Below are 13,855 nucleotides of genomic sequence, written 5' to 3'. Positions count from 1 at the left end.
AACATCTGTCTGTCCCTGTCTGTCACTGCAGTCTGTCTGCTGATTGATGGAGACCAACTACGTCACTGACGCTCGAGCTCAACTGCGATCAACTGCAAGAAAATCATTTCTTTATATGGCTGGAGCATTCGCTTACAATCGCATGCTTGGGTTTGGTATTTATAAAACATGTTAAAGCCGGAGGGAAAAATGAAATCTACGGATATGATCAACAATTCTTTATTATTCTGATGTTTACTTGACTATTATAAGGAACTGAGACCTAAATCCACAAACACGCAGACGTATAATCTTTTTAAAATCCAATAATAAATACACATAAAATATAAATATAACCTGCAACGTAATGCAAAAATGTATATTTGTATTCCTGGCGCATGATAACTAGAATCAGAAAAAATAAAAAACAATAGATAAAGCACAAAAAGATGCTTCTGAATTATGTTTGGTAAAACTCCACGGAGCAACTGAGGGATATTATGACTGGGGTCAAATACAATAAATTATACATGACTGTGATGAAATTCAACTCGAAGTAATGGGTTTATAATTAGGGTTATGAGAATGGTTAATAAAGGCTCTGACACAGAACCAGTGCAGGATCACATCTTGGGCCAGCAGGGGGGGTCATGTGGTCCAACAACTCTTCTGCATTGAGAGACAATGAAACAGCTTTTAGAAATGAAAACGACTAAATAATATGTATCAAAATGTTGCGATTATTTATCAATTTCATGTATTTCCCCTCTCTCAAATAACATCATTTTAATGACAAGAACATCTTTTCATTAAACAAATGGCCGCTGAATTGAAAAACAGCAAATCACTAAGTGCTCATAAATAGACAATAAATAAACAAAAATGATAATCAGGACCTCAGAAAGACAATTAAAAGGCACCTGAAATGAACACAGAATTAGTCAGTGTCGGAGCCAAAAACAAACACACGGAAACAGCTGCTCCCTCCGCCCTCAACATCTGTATAGCGTTACCCTTATGTGCCGCAGTATCAGTCTCACGTGCTTCTTCTCTTTTCCTGTAGGTTTGACAACAAACGATGTGATGCAAGTGCTGCTCTCACACCAGGTGAGGGACCTTGTTGGAATTATCCACCAAATACATCCATCAGAATACAGCTGTACAGCTGCACATTCTCATTGTTGTACAAAACAGCTTTGTGTCTGGTTAGAAAAAAAGAAATCTGCAAAAATCACAATGACGTAAAGCCAATTTACCTCTTTATAGTTATGAATAATAAATTCAGAGCTGAGGATTTTGGCCTGTGGCAAACCACTCGAGCTGTTCTGCAGTCATAAACCTTGCATATCAAAGCTGTACAAGTTAGTTTTCTGCCGCATATGAGACTAAAACTAGAGTTTAATGCAGTCTGTGAGTCAGACTTTAAAATTGTCTCTTTTTTTCCCCCCTCTAAAACACTCTTTTCCCTCGTCACCATTCAGCCAGTTTAACATCTGAAGGCTTACAGCTTATGATAATGTCTCTTCTCATAATCTTGAGTAATCTTCAATCAATGACGTGCCCTATCAGCTTCCAGACACTCATTGACAGCGTGAATATAAGAATATATAATAAAAAATTAATAAAGCGCAGGCTCTAACTTTGACATGCGCTATATCTTCCCATCTATCAGATAAGACGGAATAATTAAAATGCCAGGACTGAGTGTGGTGAGCGAGGAGTTTTGATATTTTGAAGAGATTTACTTCTCCATGACTTGTTTAATGTGTAACCTTAAATATGAAATGTTGATGTAGAATTTGACAATGCAATTAAAGGTTTGTAATCCCACCTGTTTCCTTTTTTTTGATTTTTGTCAGTTTGGACAAAGACTGCGAGCAGATACTGTGACAGATGCGAGTTTATTAAAGGATAGGGGTCTCATCGGGACTTGAGACCTCGGAATATAATATCAGCAACAGAAGCTGAGTCAGTCTTTTTGATGATCACATACAACAGACTCTTTTTTTTAAAACAATGTATGTGATTAGTATTTGGAAAACACCATCATGGAGCCTGTGAAAAGCCACAGCACTGTAGTTTCCTGCTCCAATGCAAGCTCTTACTGCACCTCTTCCTTCTCCTCCTGCCTGCCTTTTGTTTTCTCTGACATGTGCACTCCAATTAGCATTCTCCAGCCATTAAGGAGGAAGGAGAAGCAGCCCAATATTCCACTCCCTTATCTTTTCTGCCACGGATTCCTATCTATTTTCCTTGTTAACAACTAGACAATAATTCGAACAAGACCATCAGTTCACAATTACAGATAACCTCATCTACTTTCACCTGGAAATGTTCATAATTCATCAAAAAAGAAAGATGCTTTTATTGACTCTCATTTTCAGCCCAAATAGCATTGTATATTGCCAACACTGTTGTTCACGAGAAAGGGACCTGGCCACTTAAAAACTGTGGTGCCACGATGCTATGACCTGTTACAGGTTCTAAAGCTCCAGGTCATGCATATTAAGGCCCTTACTAGAAGCACATATGGACACAACATTGTTCACAAATAGATTGTCACATTATTGCCATAATGTAGTGCACTACATTATGCATTATTTATTTATTTATTTTTACCTCCTGCTAACTCTTGAGACTTGAGAGTCAGTCAGGTGTGTATTATATAAAAAAAGAAATAATAATAAAATTAAAATCTCCTTCCTGTCAGGTGTCAGAAGGACTTATTAAGTAAAAAATAACTTCTTTGAATGTGGTTTATTTTTGATAATTGAATTTTTAGAAGTAAAATTAAATGTTTCAACTATTGCTATTAAGATATATTCAGTTAGTTTCAGGATATTCTTTTTAGTATGACTGTATTAATCACTAAAATGTGTCATATTTCAATGCATTTGATGAGTTATGCATTCTGCATATACACTGATTTAAAGGTGAAAATCGTTACCTTTCATTAGTGTTCACACGATCACACCCACCAAAGGATGATACTCAATCATTCTAGTAAAAACGTGGACCTCTCATCTAGCACAAAAGGTACTGGCAGCAGAGGTGAGAATTTTACACTTTAAATTGAAGTGAGCACGACTGCCTTCCTTTTAAATGCAGACGTCCTTATGTCGCAGTGCTTGTCTGCTGTTGATAACTGTCTTAAATGAGACCATGACCAGAAGCGTATCAGTCTGCTCAAAGTCCAAAGTCATTAAACACCACTTGAAATAAGCAACCATCACCAGCTTTAGAGAACAGGATCTAAATTGAAACTGTAGTGATCGAACACTGAAAAAAACTCATCGATCTGCCATCTTGCCTTTGGTGTTACTAACAGAAGCAATATCCAATACCGAATCATTAAAAAGTCATTGAAAAGTCTTGTGTGTGCAGTCAGATGTTTTCTATTCCTTTTATTTTAATGAAATGAAGGAATTTAATGTATCATCTGAGACCTGAAAATAACTGGTGGACAATGAGGAGAAACAAATCCTCTTACGTAATTTATTTTAGGCCAGACAGTTTGTAATTTATTCATTTGACTGGAGAAAAAGAAAAAGAGCTGTTTAATGAGAAAGTTGAGAATTCATCTTCATGCTCACTGACCGCTTGATTTTGCCTGCATAGATTCAAACATAACAATAATTATAAGTTAATTCCACAAGATAATGGCTGATCCTAAATGTTGATTGACATTTATAGTTCAATATTTGTTTCTCACTTTTCTGCTGGAAATATCTGAGTCACCAATTAAGTTTTTATTGGGTGAAAAAAGTAATACTCGACCGCCAGAGGAGAAACAGAAGGCTTTAATATATCTATGTTTCTGTCTCAACAAGTATTTTTGACCTGCTGTCCACTACATTTTTACCTTTCAGCACCATCGTATCTACTTTTACTTTAAAAAAAAAAAAAAAAGCTAATCTACTGGCCACATAAAGGGACACTGTTTTCACCATCTTGAGGTGATGCTGGTGCATATAAACACACAAGACTTGTGCAACAACAACTGCTGAAAGAAAACAGAACCAGGATGAAAATTCTATTCATATTTTGAGAATGAATACAGTACAATGCCTCCAGCTTCATATGACATGGGAATCTGGAATATTTTAATAACAACAACTAAGTTAATAACAACTATCCACGAACAGGGGCATTCTTTTCGTACACGGCAAAGACAAAACTCGACACTCATGTCTGAAGAGGTTAAATGGCAATGTGAAGGAAGAATGCTCAAATTTCCAAAACAATTCGGAAACAGGAGCTGGTTCTCTTTGACATAGCGGTTACCTTTTATCACAACACACATTTTACTGTGACTCTTTGAGTCAGTTGGGGGAAAGAACATGACACACATGCCGTGTTTCTCCCTTGTCTCTGTTGATGTCGTAGAAGAAGTGGTCCACTAGAGCATGATTTTTAATAAGCCCTCCATTATTAACGCTTCTCTTCCTGTGCACATGATCCTTTGCCGTTGCAGCGCATAGGTCAGGTGTGTTCACATCTGTGGCAACATGATTAAAAACTAAATTCTCTCTGTGAAGGTTCAAACAATCACAACCCCCCAACAGCATATGAAACGGCTTCTCCACACTGTGATCAAGGCGCGCTTTAGCAGCAACTGAGATGCGGTTTGAGTATTATTTTAAAAACCTAATGACGATTCCCGCTTCAGGAAGCCACATGTAACCACCCTGGAAACTGTCTCATGAGAATCCCATGTGAAACACGCTATACATATTATTGTGACTTCAGTTTTAAGTTAAACTCCCTCGGTGCACTGGCGTGTCGAATGACAGCATCCTAATCTTCTGCTTTATTCCTCAATTTTAAATCGGGGAATCTGAAATTACACAGATCCCTCGCCGCGGGCTTCGGCTGCGAAATCTGTCATAGCTACTAGTGTGGCGTGCATTAAGGCAGAAAACGCTCTTAAAAAGGTGCTTTTTGTGACATTAAAGTGACTTGTGTGCGCGGGACCGGTCGCTCCGCGTTGTTTGAGGCGTATATTTATGAATAGGAACCTTTAATTAGGGCTTGTGTTTCCTCCCTAGTCACATTGAGGGATGGTCCTCGCCGACATTCATTAATGATAATCACCACGAGCGATGGCATAGCTACAGGCCAAGTCTCCGGGGACCCGACACTTGAAAAGAAGCATTAAATTACATAGAGGGACTCTTTAATTGCAAAAGGGAAAATATATAGCCATCATTGTTAAATATGATCTTTACTGCTTCAAGGATTTGTCTGAGGGTTTCTTCTCCTCCAACTCTTAAATGAAGGAGCCTTTCTTCCCTCCCGTAATAAAGCAAAGGCGAGCTCCCCCTTAAAGCCACCAAACACTGCGAAAACATGTCTTACATTTGCATTTTATTATAGTGTCTCCCGCTGCTCTACAGAGCACCAACAAATATTTTAAAGCCACATTACAGAGCCAGAACAAGATTTATTTTAATTATGATGATCAGTGGATTTAGGTGTTAAAGATAATAAATACAGAAAAAAAAAACCAATACAGTTGTGTAAGTGTGTGTGTCGTGAGACTGCAGGACCCAGTTCAAGTCCAATTTGTGGGTGCAGATGGAATTTATATGTTTGTTGTGTGCAAGGATTGGGTTGAAGTTTGGTTTGGATCCTGTTTGAGTTCAGCCATTTGTTTTGGATGGTTACGTTTCGGGTGATAGGCTGGGGAAAGCATAATGGAAATGAGTGGTCCCCACAAGGACAGAGATACAAATGTGTGTGTGAGAGAGAGTTTTCCTACCGCTATACTCTTTGGTATCAGGCGGTCTTGCGACCTTTCCAGGGCGTCTCCCGCCTCTTGTCTGTTGTAGCGGCGGTAGGCTCCGACAACCGCCGACCCTGGCGAATGAGGAAAAAGCGTCATAAAACAAATACATTTTTCATGGTGTGTGTGTGTGTGTGTGTGTGTGAGGTGATGCCCCTCCTCTTCTTTCTGGGTTTGTGAGTCATCTCTGGTTCATTTCATATTTGATACCAAAACTGTGGCTACAAAGTCCAAGGCCTCAAACTCGAAAGCAGCAAAATGCAAAGTCAAAAACACATTCGTTTGTAACTGATAACCTGTTTGAGAGGACGAAATGACAAAATATTCCATTAAAAATGCGCAGAGGCGGCGCTAACAAGGCCGCATGCGTTCATGCTAATAAAGAGACACAAAGTAGCCGCTGAAGAATCTCGGCCGCATCCAATTTGCCGGGCAGCTGGATTTCAATGTCAACTGCTGTGGAACAACTGGAACACATTCCATAACCGACATCCACACACACAACTTGACCCAATTGTTCAACCTCACTGAACTAATTCATCACAGCTGACTAAACAGGGCGACAAGGTTTGCCAGGTGACATTCACAGCATTCTTTCCCTGGCCTCCCTATCACTTCCCGATCGGATCATTTTGACGATCTGAATGAGAGCGCACGTCTATTTTTACCTGCTCTCGGGGAGGCGACAGTGGGCAAACTGGGAGCGGGGGAGGAGGGTGATGGGCGGGGTCACCATGCTCCATTAATCAAAAAGAATGACACTCATGACAACCATCCTGCCACCCATATGTCTGCTCACCACCTCCTCTGTCCCGCTCAACCCCCGGACAACTTTAGTGACAGGTGGGGGGCGGAGGGGGAAGGGGTGAGTGAACTTTATTAATCAAGCATCTCAGATTAATTGTTATGAAGTGTCAGCCATAAATTCTCCATTTGGATTTAATAATCTTGGAGGTAGACTTAACAATCTCTGTCGTGATTTGAGTTTTATTGAAGGGGCTGCAGAAAGAGGGAGAGAGAAGCGGTGACACAAATAGCTTCTCAGCGGACAGTCCTTCTCCGCATGACAGTTATGAAATACAATTATCAGCAAGATCTGCTTAAGAATTCATCAACTGCACCCCTGCCTTCCAAGGAGAGACAGGGTGGGAGTGGGGGGGGAGCAAAAGCAGACATACAAAGCAAGTCTTAACTGATAATACTTCTCTTTTCCCCACAGCCCTTAAACTATCATTCCGATTTCTCTCCGTCTCCGACGTGTTAAGTCGCCGCGTGTGCGAGTGCGACTGTGAGCGGCTGCTGCGCGTTATATTAAAGCATAAATCACTTGGTAATAAGGGAATATGGTAAATGACACGCCGGATGCAAATTTTCCGCCATGTTGAGGAGTTTGTTTGAAATGTAATACACGTTGGTTGTGCATCAGGGTCAATAATAGCTGTTAATCTCCCGGAGCGCTGGAAATATACTGTCATCGAATTGTACAACACGTTGTCAGCCGTGAGAAGTAACACAACTGCAGAACGCAATGATTTCAATCAATTGTCGTCTAATTGCAGTCATATCTTTTAAGATGAACTGCGAGCAGCCGCTATGTAGGTTGACAGTGCGCATACCATTTGCATAGCTTTGCATATCGCCTGCTATTAATGTTGCTTTTCAATGGAGACTTGGGCCTCTTGCTTGCGTTACTGTGTCTTTGTGAAGAGCGGCTGTGTTTGTGGTCGATGCCTGTGTCATAATTCCTCTGCACACAGGCTTGTGTGGTCATGTATATATTCAAGTGTCCATCTGCGTACAGGTTTTGTTGAGCACAGCGATAGGTGGTCATTGTACGATATCTATTGAGTCTAGGTGCATGTTTTATTGTATCATGACAGTGTAATAAATATAAGTATGGCATTTTGTTTGTGTGTTTGTGTCGACCCATTTGTCTGCTAAATTGTGGGTACATTGTTTTTTATGCATTTGAGTATTAACATCTATTTGTTTGTTCACCCAACTATTATTCTGGCAGTTGTGTGTATGTGTGGCCTTGCACAGGGCTCAATCCACCATTGTGTAGGAGCATGGGCTCCTGTTGTGACTACTAGTGACTACTGCAGGTGTGCACATTTATTGTATCACTCTCATAAAGATAGTTTGCGTACCTGCAGCTGCTGTGTTCAGTTTAATAATTTTTTTTGCGTGTACAGTGGTACCTCGGTTCTTGACCACAGTCCGTTCCAGACGGCCGTTCAAGAAGCGATTTGTTCGCAATCTGAATCGATTTTTCCCATTACAATGAATGGAAAAAGAAATAATGCGTTCCAAGCCGTAAAATAGTCTTTTGTAGGAGTGAATGTAGAGTGTCTGCTGCAGGTGCGCTGTTCCTCTATGTGTGTGGCCGCTGCATGTGGGAGGGGTTGCTGAGTGAGTGACGTCTCTCCAGAAGTGAAGAGGTGCCCGGTGCGTGTCCAGCTCTGAATGTGCGCTTCTGTGCAGTTTGGCTGTGACAAAGTCATAAACCAAGTAACTTAGCTCTGTCCGAGACTCGCCTCATCCCTGTCCCAGCTCCAGCCCACAACAGGACATCAAACCCTGGAGTGGAGGTGTGGAGAGCGAGCACCTCCCCTGTGACACTCTACCACGGTCCAGTGTGGAGACAGGAAAGGTTTTACACCTCAATATGAAGAAAAAACAGTCACTAAATGTAGCTAACGGGACACGTCTGCATACAGAGGCTGCGTTATACACAATAACAAAGCGCGTCGTGGGTCAGCTGATCAGTCCGTGCACGTTTTTTCCAGGTTTTTTCGGGGGCGTTTGAGTTCTGAATTTTTGTTCGAAATCTGAAGCTAAAAAATCTCGAAATTTTCGTTCAAACTCTGATTTGTTCAAGGTGTGGGACGTTCGAAAACCGAGGTTCCACTGTATTAGTCAATATGTGTTTTTTTTTAAGTCCTCCACGCCATTGTGAAAGTGCTTTTGTATAGTTATGTATGTACTGCATGTGTCATTTTTTTTATGTGTGCACATTGGAATAGAAGACATTTTATTATTGTTGTTGGGATCATTACTACTGCAGTATTTCTTCCTATTGGAATCTCAATCAGACGGCTAGGAGTCGTCTCTTAATCACAAAATGGACCGAATTTCTCTATCAAAGAGCTGCATCTGTCCTTGTATCTATCTTAAATTGCTCTGCCAGAAAAGACCATTTCCTTGAGAAGCATAATCTGTCCAATGTGGCAGAGATGATAAAAGACAGATCTGAGGGAGGGAAAAAAAAAGTCTGTCTTTGTTCCGAATAATAATGGAAAGTCTTAATGTGACCATTTTGGGGAAGTGCTTCTGAAGCTTGTTAAACATGTGCTTTTAACTCATTTTTTTTTCTCTCTGTGCCAGATATCACACTGATCAATGTCGACGGCTCTGTGAGCGACGATGATAGTTCGATCCGCAGTAAATGTTTCAGCAGTGGACTGAAACAGAGCCCCGCCTGCTTCGCACTACATCACCGTTCTTTACGGGTTTAATCGAAACTTAAGAACTAATTGCAGTTGTCTGCTCATGATATGTAGTCTTGGAATGATTCCTTCACTTGAAGATCATCTGTTACTGTAAAACTGAAGATACTATTGTGGAATATTACACCTAGCATTGCTGTTATGATTGAAGTTTTCCAAAAAAAACACTTCTATTGTCTCATTATATAAGTCAGTGTACAGTAAACTGAGCAACGGTTTACTGTAATGTAACAATGGCAATTATGTCTATTATTATATCTGTAACAGCAAAGATGGACAATGAATTTTTATCCCACCAAACAAATCTTTGATATCTTTGTGCATATATATATATATATATATATATATATATATATACTATTACTATACTATATACACTATTTTTTTTTTTTGTGTGTGGAAAAAGTAGCATGAATGGTGCGTTTTTGTGGTAAGAAAATAGACTGTTTAATTTATGAATATAAATGAATATAAATGATAATGACTGTAAGATGAAAATGTATTTAGCATGATAACAACACTGCTTGCTCCACAGGGAAGAATATATGAGAACTTCCAAATAGATTGTTCCTACATCTAATGATGGGTTTAGAAATCATGTGAGGTGTCATCGAAAAAGTTTTTCATTGCCAAAGATTTTAGACCAGAGAGCGCCATCTCGTGGACTCTGAAAATGAGGGCACTGTTTCAGGAAGCCTCAAAAGCCCATCCTGACTAACAACTGCGTTCAGAGGGAACAGTTTGAGTTGATTGAAGGAATGAATGGACTGCAAAATGAGCGTCACTTTGCTTCTATGCATGGTGTATAACATGTTTGTGAGAAACAAAAAATTAATCAAGACTTGTTCATGAAACGGTTCCCCAAGTGAACGGGAACCTTTGAAATGTGCCGCCCCAGACATATATATATATATATATATATATATATATATATATATATATATATATATATATACAGATTCTGAAGATGTGTTTTGTTTGAAGAGTTTAATGTCAAAACCGAGCTAATAATCCACCCTAATGGCCCCCACCTTCGTAGTGTCTGCCCCGGTGGTCAAGGACACCCGTATCAGTGGACGTCAGGGTGGGAACCATCCATCAGACGGCTACTGGTAATGGAATCGCCCGGTGACAATGATCATCAGCACTGCAAACAATGGCCCATAAACATCCTTTGACAAGTGGTCAAAAGCGGGGAAAGCGATGAGGGGGTTGGGTGAGGGGTTTGAGAGATTGCACCCGAGTGCGCGTGACCGCAGACAGTCGGACTCAGCCGGCAGTCACAACTCTTGAGATGACATTTTGTCCCGTTTGGAGCCTAGTGTTGATGCAGATGTTGAGATGGACAGGACATCTCTAATGGCATCACATATGAGATGAAGTTTCCCTGCAAATGAATTATTCCAAGTCAAGTGCAATGTTTTGATTTGACATTATGAGAGTGTATGTGGAGACACCCACTATGAACAGTTTCATCGTCTAAATATTTTGTTTACTCTGTGTTTCTTTAGTTTTGCATAAAATCCTGATATTTCGGGAAATGGTTGCTATCTTGCTGTAGTTTCGGAGGGGCATTAAGTGAGGCTGTCTTATTACTTATCGGCTGAATTAAAGTTCTGAATTCACAATATAGCACAAGTCGCTCTGCTCAAGCTACTGTATAATGTCTGGTTAAAATACAAGTTTTGATCTCTCAAGCTTTCTGTTGGGTAAGAAATCTGCCGAAAACGTGTCCATTCATCAGCTGTCTGTGAAAAGACACTATCTGATATGTAAAGTTTTATATTTTATTTTATTATTTATTTTTTGTCAGCACTTTATTCCAAAGCACTTTCCTAGTTGGAGAGATCCCCACTGACCATGGCCACCAATAAATTTGATTCTGACCTTCATTTACGACAGAGTGCAGGCAAATGAAGAGGACTTTTCCTCATAATTGTGAGAGTTTTCCTCTGACACCAAACAATGTTAAGACATACAGAAGCTAACAGGTTGGTGGGAGATACTCTATATCAGTAGGGTGTGTTGTACAGGTCTGCACCCCATGAAGTGGCCAGTCCCTTCTGAGATTCTGAGATGTACAAACAAACCATGACACCATCAACGCCTTTGTTCAACCATATCTCTGGTGGGCATGGTTTTCACGGCAGACAGAGTCGTAGGCAGCTGATATTTACGACTCTGTTGGAGAACTTTTTCACAGGTATCTACCAAGTCATTTCCATTGAGGTGAATCATCATTTCTAGCTACATTTATGTCACGTCTGAAAGATTGATGGTGTTGTTTTGGAATAAAATGGATTTAAAAAAAAGAATGATTCCTCCAAGAACTTGTCATCACTTTTTTTCTCCTTCATTTGTTTGCATTTACATTAAAAGGATTGAAAGTAACAGATGAGCTCATGCTCATCAGCCACGCTGCTAACACTCAAAACAGTCCTGTGATATTCATGTCATCTCCTTGAACTTAATCAGTTCTACAATCTTGACTGGACGCATGTGAAGGTGGCTGAAGCTCGGCAGACTGGCATCATCAGGATCCACGTCACGGCTGCGAGAAGGTCTGTCTCTGGTCTCTGGTTACACACATTTATCTCCCTTATACAATCTCATCATATCAACATAGGTCCGTGCCACACAGCTCACACACAAGTGTGTTTAGTTCTCACCTGGTCCAATTTTAATGGGGGTAACGGAATGTAACGCAAACATTTTGAGCAGCACTTACAGTGGAAATGAGCTATAAGAATGAACTTGACGGTGACCTAGTAACTGGATCATGAACGTGGTCCAACAGAGAAATTCATATTTCATCCTATGAGAATAATCATTTTAAAAGTTGAACTAGAGAACATTTTCTCAGGTGCCACAACCATGGTCCATGGTCAGTGTGTGAGTGGTGTCAATGACCTGGCGCCCTGTCGATGGGGTCCACCAACTCCTTATGACCACATAAAATGAATAAACAGTTGAAAATGAATACATTATAAAAGGATAAACTGTGCTGAACACACAGGTCAGAAATGAGTAACGTGACCAAAATATAATGTTGCTGCTGTGGATGCTCAAAGATTTAACCCAATTAGAAATAAGTCCGTTTTTCATTGTAAAGACCGGTTGCCATTTCGGCATATTTTTCTACTTAAACAGCCTATTTTCTCCCCTCTTGACTAGACACACACTCACACACACACACACTGGGGCGCACTGGTTTAATTAGCCTCCATTTGTCTAAGCTTTCCTTCTCTCCCTCTGTTTATCCAAACGTCAGGAATGACATTGGCCAATTAGTGCAACGGAATAGTTTGGCCCTCTGTAGCACTGAAACTTAGCGGGACATTTTCCCGGCGCTCGAAGATTCCCTGTGTGAGTGTGTGTTTGTAAAAGGAGACTGGAGGAAAAAAAAACACAGCTATTAGAAAGGCAGTGTGTCCTAACAAAAAGCCACACTACCACTTTATCTTTTCTCTGTATTTTTGCACCAAAAAAGTCTTTGTGGTGGTGCAAAACATTTGCGAAGATATGAAAGAAAGAATCATTAGTGTTTCGTCATTAGTGGCAAACATCTCTGACCCTCACGTTCTGTTGCCTTTATTGAAGACGGAGAAATCCAGGGCAACAGCTGGGTAATGGCTGCCGCAGCGCTCGGCTAATTGTCATCAGGATCCAAATGAATAATTGGGAGAGATTTTGCTGAAGTGCACATCTAAGCCCTCTGTCACTCACTTCTATCTTCAGTCGGGGGGACGAGAGCAAGCGAGATGATATCATTAACAGTCTCTCCAAATTGAAACAGTCATCAAGAATGTCTTAGAATGTCTGCGGGAGCTTTTTTGTTGAGTGCCAATGACATCTCGCTCATTTTGCTGGTGGCTACATGACTGATGTGTTGAATGAGACAGTCCGTTTTGACGCTTTTGAAGGCGGCGGGTTTGAAGTATATGATTCTGAAGTGGCGGCATATGCTTAGCCAGATAAGTCATTTGACACACAGACATCACAGCCTGCAAATCTTTTCGTCTGGCTGCCTTGAGTGTCCACGCCGGGCGCTTTTTCAAGAGCACTTTACAACTGTCAGGAGTGACTGTCAGTGAGCGAGTGACGCACGCAAACCAGCTCATTTTCAACACACATTAGACAGCTGTCATGTCAGAAACTATAAATTCATCCAGACTAAAAATACCATTCATTTGATCTCCGCCATTTAAGAAAAAAATTAATCAAGTGTCCTCCTTTTGAGTGCGGGTTTATTTATTAGAGAAATTCAATTAACTCTTACAAAGTAAAGCCAGACTTAATGTTGAAAGCAAAACAAGCAATAAAGACCAAACACCAGACAGTATTAATTTATCATTTAGATCTTGCAGCGGAACCTTAGTGCTGCTGGCAACAATAACTATCAAGTAAATAAAAGGAAAATAAATATCAATTCAAGTTATGCTAAGAAGGGTATCGTATATATTGCGCAGCTCAATTTCAAAGCAGCATAACTTGAACATGCGTTGATATAAAGCTCACGATGACACATATAAAATCCCTATTTATTGGCACTGCTTGTCTGTGAATTAGCAAAATATAAATA

Source organism: Synchiropus splendidus, chromosome 4, assembly GCF_027744825.2.
Source record: "Synchiropus splendidus isolate RoL2022-P1 chromosome 4, RoL_Sspl_1.0, whole genome shotgun sequence".
NCBI lineage: Eukaryota > Metazoa > Chordata > Actinopteri > Syngnathiformes > Callionymidae > Synchiropus > Synchiropus splendidus.
The sequence above is the reverse complement of the archived record's forward strand: the minus strand, read 5'-3'. Positions refer to the sequence as shown.